Source organism: Lasioglossum baleicum, chromosome 10, assembly GCF_051020765.1.
Source record: "Lasioglossum baleicum chromosome 10, iyLasBale1, whole genome shotgun sequence".
Lineage (NCBI taxonomy): Eukaryota > Metazoa > Arthropoda > Insecta > Hymenoptera > Halictidae > Lasioglossum > Lasioglossum baleicum.
The window spans coordinates 7,608,773-7,626,468 of NC_134938.1; the positions used below are offsets into that span (position 1 = coordinate 7,608,773).

General features: G+C 39.3%; 1 protein-coding gene and 1 long non-coding RNA gene across 5 annotated transcripts in view; one reads left to right on the forward strand and one right to left on the reverse strand.

The window, feature by feature from the left end:
- Nlg-5 (neuroligin 5) overlaps nt 1-17,696 on the reverse strand; it is a 251,955-nt gene that overhangs the window by 43,333 nt on the left and 190,926 nt on the right. The window lies entirely within an intron of this gene.
- LOC143213042 (uncharacterized) overlaps nt 1-17,696 on the forward strand; it is a 98,431-nt gene that overhangs the window by 23,443 nt on the left and 57,292 nt on the right. Inside the window, exon 2 of one of the 2 annotated variants that reach the window (XR_013009850.1) lies at nt 3,857-4,049. This is a non-coding gene — a long non-coding RNA (uncharacterized LOC143213042). Of the gene's footprint in view, nt 1-3,856; nt 4,050-8,294; nt 12,979-17,696 lie in introns of those variants that run through there. The other variant, XR_013009851.1, reaches the window with a different exon arrangement.

Genomic DNA, 17,696 nt, shown 5'->3' on the forward strand with positions numbered 1-17,696 from the left:
TTTATTTATTGGCTGTGTTAGGGGGGAAAGTTATCATAAAAAAAAACGTTGCCGAATCTTTAACTTGTAGATGCACATAGTTGTCGTGTGTAGACTGTAGAAGATAAGGAACAGCCGGATTCGCGTGACGTCATAGTTTACCGAATGATTAGCCGAAGAGATTAGGGCAATCTTACGTATGTCGACAATTCTTTACAATCGGAGCCTTTCAACAGTCTGAAACACTTTTATTAGTTATTCGAAGTAAAGGTTCTTCATAACTTTGGATATATTCAGAACTTTCACATAACAGTCGACGGCTGTTTGCAACTTAATTGGGTTGAACCGACAGCTATTATGATGACTCTTTTAGTCGGAGCTTGAAACAGCCGTCGAATTACTCCGGACATGTAGACAGTACACGGGTTACACACATGGTGTGGACAGCTATTGAATTATCAGGACGTCTCGAGTCTTTCCTTCCGGAAGACAGACCACAGAATATTTTCATGGGCAAGTTGGTGCTATTGTCACGAATCCGCATTGTGATTAATTATTACGAATAAACTGATGGGTCTCCACGTCGCGTTTGAAAGGTTCGGAACGAGGGGAAAAGGTTACCCCCTCTCTCTCTCTGTCAGTACGCGGATTAGTCACGTGACATTGTGACGCAACGCGTCACGTGACCGGGTCGTGAGGAGAGCGTGGGGGAACATCGTCGTAGAAGCGGGAGGGTAGAATGGGAGTCAATAACTTTGACCACCTTGAACATTATTTGTAACTAGCTGTACCCGGCCACGCGATTTTTACTTATATAGATAGATAATACGAACAAAATAATATACGTACTACTTACACGTAGATAGATTTACACAAATGCTCTTGGACGCGGCGAAGATTTTATCGATCGGATCTGAACCCCGAAGACTGCGATACATGTAATGTATACGTGCCAGTATAAACTCATCTCATCGGCGGAAATTTCGGATAAATGCATTATCGTAAATACCAGCAGACATCGTAGAATTGATACACATAAATTCTGGATCCGAAACGGGAAGGAAAAGGAGAAAAAGGAAATGGCCAGAGCTGCCGGAGTATTTATTATTCGACCGTGAAAATGATGTTAGGGCGAACGGCTTGACGTGTGCGGTGCCGAGACACGGGCTAGCTTTGTAAATCATCGGACACAAGATATACGTATACATATGTATTCCCCGCGATCGTCGGGCGAGTACATTTCCATTAGACAGACGAATCGAAAATTCAGGACAGTACGAAGACAGAGTACATATTGCGCAACACCTATGCATGCATGTATAAATAAAACCGTGACTGCGGAATAAGGACGTTCGAGTAAAACACTTCTCGTTCTAGAGGAAATACTCGTATTGCACAACTTAACACTCGAAGATTCCAAGCAGAAATAGAATTTTATTTTTCTGTCGTCAATATCAGAGCAGCGAGGCGTGAAACTTCGCCCGAGGAAACCAGAAATTTTTTTATGTGATCGTGTAGATTTTGGCGAGAAAATTCCGTAAATCCAAATTTTAATCTTAGGGAAAGAAATTCGTCTCAAGAAAAACGCACGTGTCAAGATTTCTAGGCTAAACTTCACCTCATATATGGGACAAATTTTTTAATTTTTAATAATGTAATCCTGTAGATTTTGGCGAGAAAATGCCGAAAATCCAAGATTTAATTTTAGGGACACACTGGTTCGAAAGTTATGTGTATTTAAAGTTCTAAAGAAAAGTATTTAAAGCAATAAAAATAGATTTACTTTTTCTTCGATCACATAAGATTCTGAAGATCTATTCAGGGGAAATTGATTGAATCCTTCGAACACATGAAATAAAATATTCACTTTTGGTGCTCGTCGATCCAGTATTAAGGAAACAAATTGTAGGTACAACTTTGCTCACGCGTCCTCAAACGACATCGCTAATTCCCAACGCTTCGTTGAATTACCGAAATATGAATCGTAAAACGCGGAACAAGTTCGGAGACCGTCTGGTGTACATATTCGCGGGAATACGTTCCGGCGGAGTTTCCCATTCGTAATTCAACTCGAGTTTATGTTCCTTGTGTACAAAGTGTTACCGTAAAGTTACACCGTAGAAATACTCTGTTATGAATCTCGAAAGTTATCCGTTTCCCGGCCGGAAGTATGCTTCGGTGCATAGGTTTGCCGATCGTATGTGACGTGGCGCGGCGTCTCGCGAATCTAAAACTGTCAAACTTCGGTTACATCGATTGTTTATTTTTGTATTACCGCATCTCGGTGGACCTTGCTGCTCGCTCAGGCTCTTGGGAAAACGTCGATGAAACTTTTTTCTTTAAAGAAGTAGCATCTATTACACATTATACATATTCCAGTGAAATTGAAAGGTCATTGAACTTTGTCAAACTTCCACCTCGTATCTAATTTTATTCTGGAGTTTAGAATATATTTATAACTTTTTTAATTACTCGCATATGATAGTTACAGTCTCAAAACTTTCAATTTAGTGTTTTAAGCTTATGCTTTAGAAAGGTGACGACTGCACCTCGATTTTTCTTTATCTTTCATTGAATTAGTTATTTTATATAATAGAAATTTATTTATGTTGGGGGTACATAAAGTTGCATGTGTAAACAGTTACGTAGAAAGTCGAGTGCGAGTAATTCATTTTAAATAAAGGGCTACTTTTTATTTTGTTAGTATTACAATTAATTTGTTGATTTTCGTAAGCAGCATATACCTGTAGAACCAATTTTGCACGGGACGCTCGTTTCGAAGAAAATTCAAGAAACTGGGACAGCGTATCAAAGCGTCAGACAGCGAGTAAATTAAGGGACGTACATATGTACGTACAATGTATGTATATACGAATCACAGGGCCGCGTTCTTGAGAGACATCTCGTTTGCGAAAATATGCCACGCTCATGATAAATAAATGTATACGTTTAAGTTTCAAATAGCGGTTGCCAGCCGCGGTATGAAAAGAGTTTATGCACGCGTGCTCGGCCGTGTAAAATCGGAGAAAAGGCAGCTCTGCTCGCGTTCCTAGATTCTAAATTACGCGAGTCCCTCCCGAAAAAACAGCAACTTTGCAAGGAAACGAGATCGCCTTGAAAACTCGCGAAAAATACCCACAGTTGCTCGCGATAATGTTCGGACATTTTCAGAGACGATAATTTTTGTAATATCGGTCCATATACATCTTAAATTTTGTTGGGGAAGTTAGAAATTTTGAGAAAATTGCAATTGTTCGGAATTACAAAGAAAACTTTTTACAACTTTTTTATGTGGGTCTATGTTGAAAATTTAAAAAACACATATTGTACATCTGTTTGAATTATCGTATATATAATACAATATACATTCTTGTCGTTGAATATTTTGTAGTCAATTTGATTTATTGCACATTTCGATTTTCCGTCCGTATAATATGATTAAACGGAATTATCGTCGTCCAGGGATCGTTTATGAACGTTTCCCACCCCCTCCCTGGTGGTATTATACAGCGAAGGACATTTATAATATGTTCCACAGGTGATCGTATTAACACATTTATTGTCACGGCATAATTGAACAAAGTAACCCCAAAAGCCACACTAGACGGTTCATATAATTTTCTGTTAATTGATTTTCTTTATTGTGAATTTATAAACGAAATTAATTTCTGTACAAGTCTCTGACGCGGGCAGACCATAAATTGCTTTCATTCGCTAACAGTATTTTCCTGGCTGGCTTTGTCCGCAAAAATCAATGTCTACGAAATAACTCGTATTCGGCTGTAATCATCGCATTGGTCAATATCTGAAAAATAATAATACTATTTTCATTCATACTGTGTGGTACAAAGGTACTCAAATATTTTTAATTTTTCAGCTGTGTGTATCGTAAAAGTGACAGGACATTGAAATCTTGTAAGCAGATCTTTCCCCTTCTACCATGCTAGTCCCAGTCACGTGACCCATGTGTCACAATGTCACGTGGGTAATCCGGTACTGACAGAGAGGGGGCAACCAATTCCCCTGATCTGGTGACTGTGCATGCAACACCGCATGATCCGGTAAATCCAGTAAGTACTGATATGACTTTTACATTCCACTCGCATTGTTTCTTCAGCAAGTATTTTCATTGCTGAATAAAAAGCGTTCAATTATATTTGTGTGTTTTATTGGCATTGTTATTTGCGTATTCACGGTATCTCTCAGTATTAATTTGCATATTTCAGGCTATTTATATTTTTGGTTACCAAAAGCAATGATTGCACCATCGTAGACAGCGGATTTTATACATTTACGGCAAAAGTGAATAGGTGTAATTTGAAAGAGTAACTTCATTGGAAGAATTAGAAAATACTCTTATGTTATTCTCAACCTATTGAACATATCAAGAAAGTGTTCCGTGCAATTCAGCTGGGAAACTTTTATTTTGCATAAAGATCCGCTGTCTACTGATAACATTGCTTATCGCGAGGTTTTGCGAACGAACGGCTCGAGTAGCATCGATCTCTTAAGAGGATACAGGGGAGGACCGATTGGTAGCGCTGCTGTCTCTGCGAATGTAATTTGAAATCAGATGTCGAAGTCAAGGGACGAAAACAAGGAAGCCTGTTTGGCTGGATGCCAGTGACTGATCCCGTGGTTTTCCTAAAGGAGTGGCGTTTTGTCACTCTTGTCACCCTGGAGGCCAAACGCGACCCTCGCCAGTGAAAGCTTAACACCCTGCACCAGGGTCTCCCTCCCTCTCCCCCGCGCCGTAGAAACTAAATCAATGGCGTTCGGTATTTTACGGTTCCGTTGAATTTTTTCCACGAACGATCCCGACAACTGGCCGCTTCGCCCGAATCTCCTGAAATTCGAAACCCCAGCTACGCTCGCCCGGCTCTTCTCTCCGGATTGCGTCAACTTCATCTAGATCCTTGATAGATAAAGAATAAAGAGATCCCGAGGAGAATTGTTTCCAGCTGAACGTTTTTACCGCGTCCACGTGGATGACGCGGAATTGTTTTGTGGCCGAGGCGAAACCTTTTTTCGCGGATCGGTGATCGAGTAGATTACTTGTTATTCTACTGAAGATCGATCTCCATCCGAACCGTTTCTTGTTTCGGTATCCATTCAGCCCTTCCTTCGACGTGCCGTTAATTACTTTGCGGCATGATTCAAAACGCTTTTTTTTTCCCTTTCAGTGACGTCGCGGAAAGGACTTTATTGACGTGATTAATTACGGAATTAAATTAGTCACGCTGCTGATTCCCCGGGGACCCATCATACGTGATGGAATGAAACATTAGGAAAATGAATGCGAGTCTCTGGAGTGTGCATCACTTGCCAGTTCTTTGCCAACTAAATTAAGCAGCTTCCACGGTCTTCCCTTAATAGATATGTATATGTATAACGATTTCTGTATTCCGATGAATATGTAGCGGATCAAGATGACCTCGGAGGGAACGGGGCCGTTTTAATAAGCCTCCATAATCGTGTGTTACATGCGTGTACTGTACGAAGAGGCTCGCCGCTTTGACAAGAAAAATAGTGCATATATACGTACACCTGTCTATCGTTGTCAACGAGGCTTTGTCGTGTTCGTTTCCTATTGTCGAACGCAAATATCACGGAACGATGTGTGTAAATATTCTCCGTCGTTTCCTTCGCTAATGAGAACGCTACGCAACGTAGAACCCGTGGAAAAAGGTATCAGAAATACTTTCGAAAAGGGATTGCACAAGAGCTGCACGGCATAAGCAGATTTCTTCGAACGCGGAACGTCTGTCGTCGTAATATCACGTCACTGGTAATATTGAAAAGTTGTAAAGGGATTTGCGAAGGTGCTGCGAAACACGTTTCCCGATATCGATTCTGTACGTGTCGTAGCGTCCACTCCGAACCAATAGAGATTGTGTGTTCGAGCTACTTACAATTACATATCTCCAGATAAATACAGGGTGTCTCAAAATTCCTTCAACATCCGGAAAGGGGAGGTTCCTCAGATCATTTGAAGCAACATTTTCCTTTGCAAAAATGGCGTATGCGGCTTTGTCAAGGAGTTATTTACGAAAAACACGGACCAATCAGAGCGCGAGACCTAGACGCGTGTTGGCACAGTCGTGGTTTTCCGTTAATAATTCCTTAACAAAGCCGCGGACGCCATTTTTGCAAAGGAAAATGTTGCTTCAAATGATCTCAGGAACCTCCCATTTCCGGATGTTGAAGGAATTTTGAGACACTCGTTAGATTATTCGCCGACCGTATGAGAAACGGTGTCGTCAGATTAAGACTTGTGTCCCCGCTCTATTTTCCCCTTCCACAGTGTCACGTGACTGTTCCGGTACTGGCAGAGAGATGGGGTAACTTTTTCCCCTCAATTCGATTCAATTTGGTTCGTATTTGCTCGTTTAATTCACGATGCAGTGGTACCTCTAAACACAAATTTTACAGCTTAATGTCCCCACTCTATCTTCCGCTTCTACGACGTTATTCCCCGCGGCCCGGTCATGTGACTGATCAGGTACTGGTAGATAGAGAGAGAGGGTAACTGTTTCCCCTGAATTCGTGCTCCCTCCCCTCATCGACTCTGAACACCACCCAATTTGGTTCACATTTCTGTGGTTGTCAAGAAGAACGCCGCATGTCACATACTTCCACTTTCGAGATATTGCCGTTTAAAGTTTTGATCAGAGTTGGGCATTAATCAATTAAAATTTTAATCAAGATTGATTGATTGATGTGTACGATTAAAAAAGGTAACCATTGAAAAAACCGACGATTGATTCAATCGAATGATGAAGTTAATCGTCAATCGTTGATTGAAAAAAGAAATCATCGAAAAACCTGAGACTAATTTAATCAATTGTTGAAGTTAATCGCCACACGTTCTATCCATAAATTGTAATAAGGAGGGAGAGAGAGAGAGAGAGACGGAGAGCGGAGATGGAGAATTGACAGAAATATATCTCAACAAAAACTCATTGTCAGTTTACATTTTTTTCGGCATGCATACAGTTTTGATTCCGTATTTCATTTCTTTCAGCAGTTAATCATTAATCAATTATCCGATTGACGATTACAATTGAAGAGAGTGTAATCGTTAAGCGCAAATTAACGACTAGAGTAGAAATGTATTTGTTAATCGTTAATTAAATTTTTGCTCAACTCTGGCTTTGATCACTAGGACTTCGATTAAATTGTATTATTTTTTGCGAGCCTTTCGAATTTGTTTTCATGACTTTTTCCTGATAAATACATGAATCCTATACTATAAAGTTCAATTAATGCATAAACTGAAATTTTTTTTAATTGTGACATGCGGCGTTTTACCTAACCTAAGCATAGATTTACTCGTTTCATTCACGACGCAGTGGAATCTCTGTGTAGCACCCTAATTTCGAACTGTGATTCAATCGAACCTGAAAAACATTTTCGAAGGTTCCGGTGAGCGTTCGCTCGTCGGAGCCCCACACCGAAAGGCATTATAATCGCGGCGCGATTCACAGGATCAAGGTGCAGCGTCGTTTCGGGGTATTTATCCGCGTAACGGGTAACGGGCAACGGCCCGACAATCAAGGGATTGACGCAGCCGCGTCCTGTGTGTCGCGTGCTCGGCCTCTTCGCCGCGTATTTGCATGCAAGCGTACGTCGACGTCCGCGATACTCGAATGCATTAACCCGTCGAGCTTAACGTCAACGGGGATGCCTACGTCGCCAAACTACCCTGCATTTGCATTTCCCGATGTCCGTGGTTCAGCCGCGAGGCGGAAACACGGCGTCCCCGCCTCGTGCCTCGCGCACCTTTCACTCCTGCGTTCTCAAAAATTCAATCCCGATCGGGGAAAGTTGACACAGGCTGTTACAATAAAATTATCTTACAAGTCTTAACAATAATAAAACTAAAAAATTTATAAGATATTCAAAGTATTAGCTAAAATATTGCACCACTGAGAAAGCAATAGATTGTTCGACGGAAGTTTGAATTCGAGTAATTATGACGAGCCGCGTATCATGAGGAACGTACAACATTTGTGAAATAGTTGCTATCGATGTCGCTTCGATAGTTCTCAGACTCGAAATACCTCCGTGCCATTGCCCGTTGGCGAAGCGACGAAAATTTAATTAGATTTTCAATATCCGGACGATGGGAGGCATCCATAAATACTGATATTATGCTAGAAAGTTAAAGTTGTCCCGGTAAATTTGAACCCGAGGTTGGCGATGGAATATTCGATGAAAAGCGACGGGCTAACGAAACATTTTTAGACACGGTTACGTACTCCGAGTCTAATAAAGGCGGGAAATGCGAGGGGGTGGGTTCGAAGGGGTGGGGATTCATTTATTTCCATTACCGTCACGGTCGATTAGGGGAAATTCCATCGTGGGGAGGGTTAGTTATTACGGGAACGCTGTCAGATAATCGAACTTCAGATAAATGCAGCCCACCCCGCCATGTACGTTCCTCTGTATATTTGTCTGTGTGTAACGTCGACAAATTACCTGCGCTCGAATAATGTGTCGGGCCACGTTAAACATGGCAATTGTGGTGGTGCTTGCAGTAAATTTCTCTAGTAACGTTCAAAATTCTATTCAAATTTCGATTAATCGGCTAGCTTCCCAGTTTTTCTATGGGAAAAGCTCTACACTTTTTTCACTCTAGGGTACTCCCTTTGAACATGCTCAAAGCTTTCGGAAGCTTTGTCTTCTAAACCTTTTGACTGGTTACCGACCCAACAACCTCAAGAATTTAATAAAATATAAATTTAAAAGTCAAGATGCACGATACTGACAATTAGTACTCTTTCAACTTTCAATATGTATATAAAAATTAGATATACGATTCTCCTGAAAATAGTTTTATAAATTTTGCAATTGTAGCACGTGTGTTGTGTCCGGTGATTCTAGTGTTAACTAGGGATGGGATCAAGCTCAATATGTACTCACGAATCCGAATCAATTTCAATAACCAAGTTTCATTTCATGGGTTTCGATTGAAATTGAATTAAATTATGCATTAGAGGACAACATAATTGATTTTAAAGGTAGAAAAATAACGATTAGAAAAATCAGAGAATTTCCGGTACGACATTCATAAAAGTTTCGAATTTGTTCGACCAAGATTCGAATATACTTGCAAGTAATATTTCCGTTTACCAAAGTACTTGTATATGGTTCGAAACTGTCTGGCATAGGTTGCAGTATACTTAGGAGTACCATTTCCGTTTTCCGAAGTACTTATAGAGAGTTCGAATTCAATCAATCAAAGTTCGAACCTGTTTTCGAGATACTTGATCCCATCCCTAGTGTTAATCTCTAAAATTAAACATTTCTTCCGACCTAGAATAATTTCATTCTATATTAATTTATTTCTCTGTATGAATATAAAATTGATATAATACTTACCTCATGCAATATTTAAATGTTTAGTAATTGATTAGACACCAACATATTTAATAATATCAAAAACGTTTTGTTTGAATGCAGTTTGTTTCTTCCTTCCCATAATTTTTACCCTTTATTCTTCGAGTACAGATAATTGATGTCCTGTGAACTCGCATTGTTCCATTTTCCGGACATGTAGTACATGATTTGGCAGTTTCCATCGGAATCTAAATATGTATGCTACATATGTACAACGTGTACATGGTTCGAGCAGAGCACCACGTTAATTCCATGGAAGGAATGCATTATATTAATAATTAACTCGTATTGCCAAACAGGGGAATTAGTTAGTATACAACCGATACCATTACTGCGCTCGATTAGGGCATCCCAGTCTGGTGTAGCATTATCGCGTCACATTATAACCGGCGCGGCGGAAGTATAAAAATAAAAGTAATAAACCTCTATGTTTCCTAAAACCTGATTGTTAATTCAACTTGAAAATTTGGTAATCTATCATTTGGTACAAAGATTAGAGCTAAACTCTAGGGACTCAGAATGGGCGGAAAATCTCTTTGACTTTCTTCAAAAACGTTCAGAAGAAGAATATTTAAGTTCCTGTGTACCTCATTTTTGTTTTACTTCGAAGTAGGTATGGAAATCCATAAATGACATAATAATTATTCACAGCGCACTACGCCGGCGTGAAAAAGAACCGTTTGGTCGATCTAGCAGGAGAAACTGGTATTTTTGCAATTCATTGCATCCATCATACCGCGATTTGAAAAATGAATAGAAGTCTGTGGCGCAAGACGTTATCAGAGATTGAATTTCTGAGAGTGAGTCGGTGAGAGACGAAGTTCGGGACAATCGAGTTCTATTGTATCCAGCTGGCAAACGACAGATTAGAAGACGTCGTGCGCATGATTGACGTGCGGTAACAGGTTTCCGTGGTGTTCGACCGAGTTCCAGGAGAAAACGTGTGCCCTCGGAACGCATTATCAGAGGCACTCGGAAGCGGCGGTAATTAAATAGAGTGACGTAGCCAGGACTTTGCACGAAGGTTGTAGCTCAGAGTCACCGGGGTGACTGTGACTGGAGGGTGGTCGAGGGGTGTCGTCTCGTGGAGGGAGGAGGGTCGACGAACCGCGTTCCTTTCGTTGCACTTGAATGCATTAGCTTCAGCTTAAAGTTGAGACGCCACCGCCACCGACGACGACGACGACACCGACGACGACGACGACGTCTCTTTGCATTTGCATTTACTGCGGTGCCCACACGCATTTGCATTTACTTACGAATCATTGCCCCGACCAAACCGTCCGAGATCTTGCAGCTTTTGACAAAGGCGAGAACGCGTACACCGAGAAAAGAACGAAACGACGCCTCCGAGAATTATTCCCCGGCCACAACTCCGGTTGCAAAACAAAAGCAACACAATTGAATTTCATTTGGCTTTCTTCCTTCGAATTAAACATTCGATACAGGGACAAAGGCTGAAACTAGACTTCTGCTGGATTTGTTGGCTGACTCGCGTTCGAAAGGCTTTGTGCGATTTGTTATTAACTCTTTGCACTCAGAGCTATGTTAACTCGAAAATTAAACATTTTTTCTGACCTAGAATATTTCCATTCTCAATGATTTTTTAAATTTGGTACAATACTTAAATGTTTAATGATTAATTAGATACCAACATACAGTTACTCGAATTAATATTCGAGAATATTAAAAGCAGATAACTTTTTTAATATTGTACTATACGATTTGAACTTTTTTGGGCCTACAAAACGTACTTTTTAGATTTTCAATATCGGCCCACATAAAAAACTTGTAAAACTTTTAGTATTTTTTCTACAATTCTGATCAATTGTTATTTTTCAAAAAAAAATTTTCACATCCTGTAAGTAACTAATTGCTCTAGCTTCCCAAAAAAGTTCAAATCGTGTAGTACAATATTAAAAAAGTTATCGTCTTTTTTAGAGCGTCCGAATATTAATTCGAGTAATTGTATCTCATAATGTAAACAATATTTTTACGCCTCTCAGAGTTACCACTCGAGACGAACACTCAAAAAATGCTGGAACGTAAAGTTCGATAGAATTTGATACGATTTTTATCCATTCCGGGTCTACAAAGGCTACAACCACTGAAAATAACATTTTATTTAATTCCACTAGCTTAAAATTTGCCTACAAAAATTGAAAATTGTTATTAATGTTATCAATGTCCTTTTGCATTCGAAACCGTCTTGAAAGCTCACTTTTCAGTATGTCCATGATTGAAAGTCAAAATGAATGCGAAAGACATGGAATAAATGCGGGGACGGCACTCTCGATCGAAAAATCGGGATCACGCTGCGCCGGCTGGATTCAAAAAAAATTACATTGTCCTTGCGCTCGTCGGACCGTGAACGACTCCGCGCCGCGTCTGCACATTCAATATTTGCATTCAATACCTATGGAGAATTATCAAGAAAGATTGCATTGTCAGTAGTCGTTTTTCTATTGAAGTCAACGTGCTATTGCATCGAGCAGAGAACATTATTTCGTAATAGACAGTGGTACCAGTGTTTTTTTCACGTCTCTTGTTTCATTGAGTTCTGATGCAAATTCTCATTGTTTTTTCTTTGCTTAATGAATGTTAGGTCATTTCGACTAACTGATCTTAACGCTTAGAAGGTCTTTTTCTTGCTGCGCTAGCGTAAGCCGTCACGAGAGATTCGTATTACCGGACTGCGGATCTAGTAAAAAATGTCTACATTAACATACTGCGGAGGACTGACGAGGTACACGATATTAACGAACGAACATTAACGTTATTTGCACTTCATTTATGTTGTATTGGGTTGACAAATAAATTCGTTCGGTTTTTTACAGTGGAATAAATCACAAAAACCGAACGAACTTATTTGCCAACCCAATAGAAGATATTCTCGACACGTTAGATAGTTCATATTCGAGTTTATTCGACACTTTTGACTCACTGTCAGAGACAGAGATAGTGACCACTAAAGATTGCTGTACCATTATTTAAAATATTGTTTACATTATTAAATATGCTGGTATCTAACAGAAGAAGAGAAGAGAGAGAGAGAGATGGGCAAAAATTTTATACAAATAAAAACTTTTGCCCAACCCTGGTATCTAATCAATTACTAAACATTTAATATTTATAGCTTGCAAAAAACACACGCGGATCGGCTCCGAGCTGGTTAATTACTTTACAACCACCGCGCTCCGACAATTTGACCTCCACAGATGGACAACACGTGCGACACAGACCCGCCGAAGCAATAAGAAAAACAATAAGCAAAGGAATTTCCTTGACAGTTTCCCACTCCTTAACATCAAGTCCTTCCTTTCGGCACATCCGCGTCCATTGTCCAATCAACAAACGCTATATTTCCCCACCTAAATCCCTTAACCATTCACGAAAAAAACCGAGGTGACAATCGCAGTACTAGTTTGATCGTGGTCGGAGTAACTCCTCGTTTGCTGTCACAATCTCGGAAAGTGTGTTCTGTATTCAGCAACTGCGTAGTGTCATGTTTTGTGCGTCACAATTATTACTAATTGTAAAACGTATTCGCGTAAATGGAAGTGTCCTGTGGATCCGACAGAAGATTCTGGAAAATTTGTAAGTAGCTAGACTTTACGTTAGTATTCTATAATGTAGGATTTTTGTTTTCTTTTGTATAACAATGGGTATAACATTTTCTTTCATATTTTGCAACCACTTTGGGAGATGACGATTTGGTACTTATTTTGCAGCTTATTTTGCATTAAAGTAGTTATCAGATTGAATGAAGATTTATTTATGTTGGAGTGATGTAAAGTTCCATGTAAAAAGTTATTATATTTAATTGAAGGTTCATTATGTTCTGTCTCACCGACACGGTCAGGTGGACTGTAGTACAGTAAATCCTTTATAAATGCAAAAGTAAGAGCAAACGCGCGTAAGACGTTTATAAGAACAAAACGCAAAACGTAGAGAAGGACACCGCGTGTAAAGACAGACCACGTGCGGCCGAAGCGATTGCGTCCCTTCGCGTCTCTTTCTTGCCCATACGCTGTCCTTCCTTGCGTCCGAAACATTCATCGTCAATTAAACCACTAAATACAGTTGAAATTACATCGTGTTTGGTCTTATTTTAATCAGGAAAATACCCCAAATATATTGGTGAAAGTTTCATTAAAAAATAAGCAATAATAAAAAAGATTTTATATTGGTATTACATTGTGAGGACGCACGGGCCTTTGAACTGTGCCGACAGCTGCAGCTCTCCGCGTCGCATTAGTAGTGGATTTTTTTTGCGTTCATCGTGTATGGCCTTTTTGCGTTTATAGAGGATTTATTGTTGTAGGCTTTTGTCTATAAATACATATAAATGCACACAATAAAATTTTGCAAAAATTTCAACAGCTTATACCTCGGTAACGATTTGTTTACGACATATAGTTCCTTTCAAGTTTTTTCTCTTCTTGATGAGCAGAGAGTGTTGATGCAAATACGAACTTTATCAAAAATTTTCTTTGGTAGAAACAATTTTCCGGCAAGTTTCTTTTATATGTAGATGTCCACCGATCCACAGGTGTAGATTCGCTCCTAGGACCATTACTTTTTATGCACCCTGCACAATGAGTGTATAGCTTGATAGATACTGTAAACGTTCTCTGCAACCGCACAACGATTCGCCTGGATGTCTTAATAATGCAATCTCTTCTCTTCCAAAACGACCGACGCGACGCGAAAGCTCCTCAGCCGTGGAAGTGTCTTCGTCGAGAGCGTACAAATTTAATGAAAGAAAAACACGGTTAGCGAGCCGTGGAAATCGTCTCGTCGAAATGGCGATCGCGTCTTTGTCCGTCCGTGGAATTAAATTCGCCTTGTTTCCCGGAGAATTGATCGCAGTTAATATTATTTTTCGATCGAACAGGACTTGAAAGAACAGTGAAGCTAAGCAATTTACTGTATCGCCGAGGAAAGGATTTGATTCACTCGTTACGCTCGTAATCTGTGCTCCGATATCACAATAAAGCACATTATAATTTAAAGTAACGGTACTCGTGTAAGAAGATCGTATAAAAACAAGTTGGAAATTTCTTATTTCCTCACGTGTATTTTTAATAATAATTGGCTTACTCTTGTGAACAAAAGAAAAGTAGGTACTACATATTTGCATTGTTTTAATGAATCAACGCATGCATTTTGTCGAGCATGCTTCAACGATTTCAGGGAACGAAGGGTTCAGTCAAATTAAAGTATCTTTCATTCGAAATGAACAACCTCGGTTCCGGTGTAATCCTGTCGGGAAACTTCCCAGCGATCAAAGGAAGGTACAACAGTCATTTTTTAAAATCTGAAACTTATTAGTCTCGACTGCGTGCGAACTATAATTTTTGTGAAAGTTTTTCAGATCGTACCGCGGAGGACTCTCTTATTAAAGGATGCGCGGAGATATTATTTAATTAACTAGAGAGCTCTGACTTTGGGGATCTGTGTACTGTTTGGCACAGACTGTTTACTCCACAGTCGGAAAGTGTGATTACTATAATTACCGCAGTCATATTCTTTTATTGTATCATTATAACCTCATTCAGTGATCATTCCTTATGAACTGTATATCATTGGAAAGTTCTGAATTGCGATTAATTTAATATAAAGTACTCGTGCTTAAAAATGTATATAAATGACTTTGTTTGAGAAAATGTGGAGATCGCGAACTTAGTTAAAACGAAGTGTAAACAATATTTGAAGTAATGATACAGCATTAAACAAAGAGTTAAATGGAAAGTGTTCAAGTATACATATAATGCTAGTGAAATCGATTCGAAAACCTTGGAGCGCGTTATGGAAAAATTCCGATTTGAATGCGAATGGAGTCCGCTGTTCGATGATTAAATAAGCCGAGCGGAGTAAAAGTTTTCAATTGGGGAGGTTCCTGTCGAGCTTAAAGTTATCGTATCCCTAGGGTCCGTAAGAATCGTTTCGATTTCCATCGGAAAAATGATTTTAGCTGGTAGATGAGACGAGCGCGATGTTAACAAAATCGGTAGGAAGGTTTCTCGTCGGATCGGCTACCCGAGTTGTCCATTTTCCCTGTCTACCGTCAGAGGAGGCAGAGAGGCAAAGGTTAAGGATTTTATCTTTGACGCCGGGTAGAACGAGGTAAATCTCATTAAAATCGCAGTACGAGTTTCGCTTCTCTCGCCTGGACGAAGAAGAAAGGACGGAGGAACTCGAAGGTATCGTTAATTAACTCTGTCCGTCGCGTCGCGTCGCGGGAAAAAGTTCGTGCTCTCGCAATCTCGAGCGCAGTCGCTGGGATCCGTTTTCAATGTTTCTTGGGGGAGATTAAACGGACGGGCTATTCGAGGATCAAGGGTTCGACAACGAATTCGAGTTTTCAACAAGGGAATCTGATACGTAAAAGTTCCAACGGTCATCCTTTTCCATTAACATTTTTTACGAACTTCCATCGAAAAGATATGTTACTAAAATTACCTGATAAACATAGAAATCCAGCACCTCTGTATTGAACCATTCACGTACGCGCATATGTATCTATCACTTAACTAAACTGCGGACGCTAATGCAGATCGACGTTCTCGCCGAATAATTAAATCAAATCGCAATAATACGGTTGAATCAGTTCGATTGAATAAAACAAATTGGGATTCAAATAAGCCCGTTAAAACTAGCATCGCGTTCACGGGTTCACTGATAACTGGACCGCTGATGTTCATGCGAATTAATCATTTCTTCTCTCGATCATTTCAATCGGTCGGAACTAGGGCTGCCAGATCTTCTATATTTGATACGAGTCTTCTATATTTGAACTTGATCTCCTATATCATATTTGAATAGCATATAATTTTCAAAAATCTCTTTGTTTGAATAAATAAGTTTAAAATGTGCTGTGTACCTCTCTCTCTCTCTCTTGTGTACCTCTGAACTCCTACATTTTGAACCTATTTTATATACATATACATAATTGCAGTTTTCACTACTTCTACTATATTTGGATAAAACATTTCTGGCAACCCTAGTCGGAACTAACGCAAACGTATTTGTATATTCAGTAAGATCAGGGGAATACTGTTATCTCAACAAAAACATCCTGTAAACAGGAGCCAAGTTCCTATGGCCGTAAAAAGTTGAGATCAAACAAAATACGGCCAAGTTCCGTAGCTTAGAAATACCTCTTGCAATACTGAAAAAAGCGTTTGTAAATATTAGTTTAAAAGAACGCTATTTAATTTTTAAAGAGTTACATGGAGGGCTAAATTATTCAAACTTGGCCGCTACCTAACACCTTTTATGGCCATTGGTTTAAAAAGTAACGGCCAAGTTTAAATAATTTAGCCCTGCATGTAACTCTTTAAAAATTAAATAGCGTTCTTTTAAACTAATTTTTACAAACGCTTTTTTCAGTATTGCAAGAGGTATTTCCAAGCTAACGAACTTGGCCGTATTTTGTTTGATCTCAGAACTTTTTACTTTTTACAAAATTTCTTTCAATTTCGAAAACATCCAGAATAAAAAATCCGAAACTATGAATGTACAGTGGCCGAAATTTCTATAAAGTCACTGTGTTTTGTGCCCGTGCGAAATCAATACGGGCCGGTTTATGTACTTCTTTCAGGCCTGGTTTACGTTGTATTTTTGTCCAGAAGAATTTAAAAGTTGTTGTATACGTCTTGTTGTTACTGGGAGCTCCAATTCAGCTCGAAATTGTGCTGCATTTTTCCTTTCCTTAGCTGCAGACCTCATTAGTATTGAATGTTGTCTCTTTGACTATTTTTTATTACCACCTTTAAGATGATTTTTTCCGTAATTTTCACGTAAATTGATATAATTATTAATCACAGTATATGACCGATTAGTTTTCTTAGCAATTGCGCGATTAGAGCAGCCCATATCTTTATAAGCATCGATTGATGCTTTTTCTTCACTTGTTAGTACTTTTCCTCTCGGCATTCTCATACACGTGAATGAAATTATAACAAACAGGATTTCTGTGAGTTCTAAAACTAATACTTTTAGAATATTCCCAGTTTTCCGTTGCTCAGAATACAGAGAAACACTAAGTGACTTTATAGAAACTTCGCACTTGTGTTCTGCACCACACATAAATCAACAAAATGGTGATATTTTTAAAATATCTATGAAAAAGAAGATGACTTTATAGAAATTTCGGCCACTGTATTCTTTAAAATGAATATAAATGATTACTGGGTTCTCGAAATTTTCGGGAATTCCGATAAATTCGAGAATCCCGATAAATTCGAGAATCTCGAAATTTTTCGGGTACCCGTCCCGATCCAGAAAAAATTTCGTGTTCCCGACCCGAC